This window comes from Pan troglodytes, chromosome 11, assembly GCF_028858775.2.
Source record: "Pan troglodytes isolate AG18354 chromosome 11, NHGRI_mPanTro3-v2.0_pri, whole genome shotgun sequence".
In the NCBI taxonomy this organism is placed as follows: domain Eukaryota; kingdom Metazoa; phylum Chordata; class Mammalia; order Primates; family Hominidae; genus Pan; species Pan troglodytes.
In genome coordinates, this window is record NC_072409.2 from 36957574 (window position 1) to 36963573 (window position 6000).

Consider the following 6000-nt stretch of genomic DNA (forward strand, 5'->3'; position numbering starts at 1 on the left):
TTTTCATAAGTCAGGATGCAAAGTGTATAAAAGGGACCTCAAAATACAACAGCTTAAACTAGGTCAAAATTTATTTCAATCTCATTTAACATCCAGTAGGCAGGCAGTCCAGGGCTCCACCACCCAGAGCTGGCTTTATGAGGGTTTGTCTTGTGCAGTCACACAGAGCCCCACAATCAGAAGGGCCCAATGTGTAGCCTAATGCTCTGCTGCTGCCATCTTGAAATTCTTCATAATTTCATCTTTGAATTTGTATTTTGTAAGTCAAATCCAATGGGACAATGAAGCATGCACATAAACAGAGGAATACACAGTAGGTGCATCTGTCCTTCCTTTGTATGACACCTGTCATTCACAGTAGGTATATCATGTCATGCCACCATGTTTGAATGTAGTAACGGCAATGCTCTCTGACCACAGAATCCCAGTAGACCCACGATGCATGGGAGTTTGGGGAGACTCCAAGTGAGTACAAGTTAAGTGTGTTATGTCTATGACTAACAGGGGTCTGGGAGAGAGTACTGACAGATCCCAAAAGGCCAAGCATTCCATTCAAACTAGACTTGCTTCTGTTCCAGAAAGAAAGCAATGGCATTGTTAGAAACATGAACAACAAAGGAACCCCACCACATCCTTTATTACTTGTGCTACTTCCCTGTATCAGATAGGAACTTACTTTGAAAATAACACAGAAAGGGAACAATAGGGTAACCTGTAGTTCCTTTTCCTGTCAGTCCTTCCTTACTCATCAGTAGGTAGAAGGCAAAGCATGTTGATAGAACATATTTTATCAAGTAGTGAAATAAAAACAGTTGAATTTTTTGTGTGTGCATTGTTCCTACTCTTCTGGTAAGAATGAACTACATATCCATGTATAAACCACAAAATACAAATTGTAATTTTTGTGATTCGACACGAGTTAAATGCTCTTATATTTGCATTTAAAATGGGTGTGGCACAATATAAAAATGAAAATTTATACTGATTTAAACTTTTAGTTTTCTTTACTTAAAACAACATTAAAAAGTAACAAAAATCCTATAAGAAATTAAAATAAAGAGCTTGGAAGAAAGATAAACTTTATCTTTTATTACCTTTAATGGCACCGCTGTATTTTCCACTTATGGATTCTGTGTCTGCTTCAGCTTTTGCTATCTTCTCACCAGTAAAGAGCTGGGGAAAAAACAACAATGACAGGGAATTGAGCATAATTCTTTTTGTTTGTTTGTTTGTTTTTGTTTTTTGAGACAGAGTCTCACTCTGTCACCCAGGCTGGAGTGTAGTGGCGTGATCTCTGCTCACTGCAAACTCGCCTCCTGTGTTCAAGCGATTCTCTTGCCTGAGCCTCCTGAGTAGCTGGGATTACAGGTGCGCACCATCACACCGGGCTAATTTTTGTATTTTTACTAGAGATGGGGTTTCACCGTGTTGGTCAGGCTGGTCTTGAACTCCTGACCTCGTGATCCTCCCGCCTCAGCCTCCCAAAGTGCTGGAATTACAGGCATGAGCCACCATGCCTGGCAAAGCATAATTCTTTAATGGGCCCACATCATTTCATTACACTCACATCCCACTAGCCAGACCTCTCACACAGGCACATCTAGCTGCCAGGCTGGCTATATAGAAATATCATTAATGAAGTAGCTATAGACCCAGCTAAAACTCTACTACTTTAGAAGGGGAAAATGGATATTGGGGAACAATTTGCAGTTGGCCACAGCATTAATTCAATTTGATCTAATATTTCTGGTCCTAGAAGTTTATGAATGAAAAAAGCAGAGGTGTATAAAAAGCTTTACCTATAAGGTTATTCATTGCATCTTTATGTATAATAACAGCAAACAATTAGAAATAGGCAGACTTCCAATAACAGAAGTTGGTTTGTTACAAGAAAAACTTGGAACTTTAATGTCCCCTCCAAACTGAGAAGGAATGAAGAGACCAAAGAATGACTTGAACGAGTCCAGGTTAATGAGTAGATGAGTTTATTAGGACTTATGCACAGGGCACTCCTGGATGGTGGCGGGACAGCTCTAGAGATCCGCACCACCTCCCATCTCTAAACTGCTTTTAAGCTAATTTCTGGCTCTTTGCCTGCTGTGTTTGAGCAATGAGACTGTTTTTCTTGGTAGGTTCTCAGATACTCTCCGGGATATTTGGGTTTTCAGGGACACTTGTTTAGTTCTCTGCAGGGCATCATGACTGTGAGTCACTGCCCAGTCTTCAGGGTTCAGGCAGCAGACATATACCCTTAAGTATCCTGGTGGGGGACTTGTCACACTACCAGTCAAATAAATAAAGGCATATATATATGTATATATATATATCTTAGAATATTATAGACCTATTAAAAATTACATTCTCAGATATGGTTTTTCTATGATTATGTCATAGGAAAATGCTCAAGATGTAATGGAACACAAAAAAGCAGAATGCAAAACCCTACATATAATGCAATTTAATGGCATTTTTTCAACTATGGGGGTAGTGTCTGGGTTTATCCAGGGATCAAAAGGACAAGACTACAGGCCTCACAGGGTAAATTTCTCATGACATATGGTTTGAACTACAGCCCTGCAGCATCATATCTGGATTTTATTTATAGGCTCAGAACAGATACATTTCTCAGAGTGAATCATCTTAACCAGGGTCATAAGATAAAAACATAGATCCAGAAGACTAGTTATTCATTTACAATGAGGTATAATAGTGACATAAACTGTATGTGTGTGTGTATATATATGTGTGTGTGAGTGTGTGTGTGTGTATTAGTCCATTTTCACACTGCTGATAAAGACATACCCCAAACTGGGCAATTTACAGAAGAAAGAGGTTTATTGGACTTATATTTCTACATTGCTGGGGAGGCCTCACAATTATGGCAGAAGGTAAAAGGACGTCTCACATGGCAGCAGACAAGAGAAGAAAGAACTTGTGCAGAGAAATTCCCCTTTTTAAACTATCAGATCTTGTGAGACTTATTCACTGTCACAAGAACAGCATGGGAAAGACTTGCCCCGATGATTCAATTACCTCCTAACAGGTCCCTCCCACAACACATGGAAATTCAAGATGATATTTGGGTGGGGATGCAGCCAAACCATATCATTCCACCCTGACCCCTCCCAAGTCTCAAGTCCTCACATTTCAAAACCAATCATGCCTTCCCAACAGTCCTCCAAAGTCTTAACTCACTTCAGCATTAACTCAAAAGTCCACAGTTCAAAGTCTCATCTGAAACAAGGCAAATCCCTTCTGCCTATGAGTCTGTAAAATCAAAAGCAAGTTAGTTACTTCCTAGATAAAATGGGGGTACAGGCATTGGGTAAATACAGCCATTCCAAACTGGCCAAAACATTGGGGCTACAGGCCCCACGCAAGTCTGAAATCCAGCAGGTCAGTCAAATCTTAAAGCTCCAAAATTATCTCCTTTGACTTCATGTCTCACATCTGGGTCAAACTAATGTAAGAGATGAGTTCCCATGGTCTTGGGCAACTCTGCCCCTGTAGCTTTGCAGGGTACAGCCTCCCTCCTGGCTGCCTTCATTGGCTGATGTTGAATGTCTGCAGTTTTTCCAGGTGCACTGTGCAAGCTGTCAGTGGATCTACCATTCTGGGGTCCAGAGGATGGTGGCCCTTTCTCACAGCTCCACTTGAGCTGTCCAGTAGGGACTCTGTGTGGGGACTCTGACCCCACATTTCCCTTCTGCACTGCCCTAGCAGAGGTTCTCCATGAGGGCCCCACCCCTGCCACAAACTTCTGCCTGGGCATCCAGGCGTTTCTATACATCTTTTGAAATCTAGGCAGAGGTTCCCAAACCCCAATTCTTCACTTCTGTGCACCTGCAGGCTCAACACCACATGGAAACTGCCAAGACTTGTGGCTTCCAAAGTCTGGGGCAACAGCCCAAGCTGTACATTGTCCCCTTTTAGCCATGGATGGAGTGGCTAGAATGCCGGGTACCAAGTCCCTAGGCTGCACAGGGCACGGGGGCCCTGGACCCAGCCAGTGGAACCAACTTTTCTTGCTAGGCCTCCCGACCTGTGATGGGAGGGGCTGCTGTGAAGACCTCTGACATGCCCTTGAGACATTTCCCCTTTGTCTTGGTGATTAACATTTGGCTCCTTGTTACTTATGCAAATTTCTGCAGCTGGCTTGAATTTCTCCTCAGAAAATGGGATTTTCTTTTCTATCACATTATCAGGCTGCAAATTTTCTGAACTTCTATGCCCTGTTTCCCTTTTAAAACTGAATGCCTTTAACATTACCCAAGTCACCTCTTGAATGCTTTGCTGCTTATAAATTTCTTCTGCCAGATACCCTAAATCATCTCTCTCAAGTTCAAAGTTCCATGAATCTCTAGGGCAGGGGCAAAATGCTGCTAGTCACTTTGCTAAAACATAACAAGAGTCACCTTTGCTCCAGTTCTCAAAAAGTTCTTCATGTCCATCTGAGACCACCTTAGCCTGGATTTCATTGTCCATATCATTACCAGCATTTTTGTCAAAGCCATTCGACAAGTCTCTAGGGAGTTCCACACTTTCCCACATTTTCCTGTCTTTTCTGAGCCCTCCAAAGTGTTCCAATCTCTGCCTGTTACCCAGTTCCAAAGTCATTTCCACATTTTCAGGTATGTTTTCAGCAGCGCCCCACTCTACTGGTATCAATTTACTGTATTAGTCCATTTTCACACTGCTGATAAAGACATACCCGAGACTGGGTAACTTATACAAGAAAGAGGTTTAATGGACTTACAGTTCCATGTGGCTGGAGAGGCCTCACAATCATGGCAGAAGGCAAGGAGGAGCAAGTCACGTCTTACATGGATGGCAGAAGGCAAAGAGAGAGCTTGTGCAGGAAAACTGCCCCTTAGATAACCATCAGATATCATGAGACTTATTTGCACTATGAGAGCAGCATGGGAAAGACCTGCCCCCATGATTCAATTATCTCCCATCAGGTCCTTCCCACATGTGGGAATTCAAGAGGAGATTTGGGTGGGGACACAGCCAAAACATATCTGTGTATGTGTGTGTGTATATCTATGTACATATATATATCATCTCATGTATATGATATATAGAGATGATAATACAGCATGGCCAAGGAAATTTCAGTCCAGCAAAAAGATAGATGGTTTTATTCTTAAGGAATTTTCCAAGAGGATTTTTTGAGAAAAGCAGCCAGAGTGAGACAACAACTACATTTCTTAGAGGGTCTTAAGTTCTCTCTGTAAAGAATTACAGACAAATGGAGGCATAGAGCTTCTATGTCCTCCAGCTGTTTTCAGGAGCCCTGGTGCAGCTTGTGAGCAGAAATACTAGTGTTGGCTTCAATTTCCTGTGGAAAAGAGATGTGGTGTGGCACAGGGAAGGAGCACCGAAAATAATCTGTTCTAAAGACTTATCTGGGTGACCTTTGGAAGAGACGAAAGGGAGGGCGTGAGATAGTGAGAGACTCTGGAGTATTTATGGAGTGAAAAATCAAAGAAAAGTGGGTATAAAGAAGTGTTACTGTGCTTATGAATCTGATCTTTGTTAATGTCCCTTGAGAAACACAAAAATGCTTTTAAATTATTTTTTCATTACTTTTGATTACAAGACTTTGCATGTGTTCGTGGCAGGACTGAATTCCATGGGACTTTGGTTTATAATCAAGTAATATTCCAAGGATACAAATGATATAAAGTAATTAATGATATCAAAATATTCATATTAGCAGTGAAAAACAAAAAAATTATTTGTAATGGCCCCAAAGACTTTGATAATACTCAACATCTGTTCTTTTTTTTCTTTTTGACAGGTAAAACATTTAAGATATATATATCCACTGAAAAAAATTATTAAGTACCCTTAAGACGGCAGTCTTCAAGCTGGGAGCGGTGGCCTGAGCCTGTAGTCCTAGCTACTCCAGAGCCTGATGCAAGAGGATCACTCACAGGAGTTTGGGGCTGTAGTGCACAATGACTGTGTTTGTGAACAGCCACTGTACTCCAACCT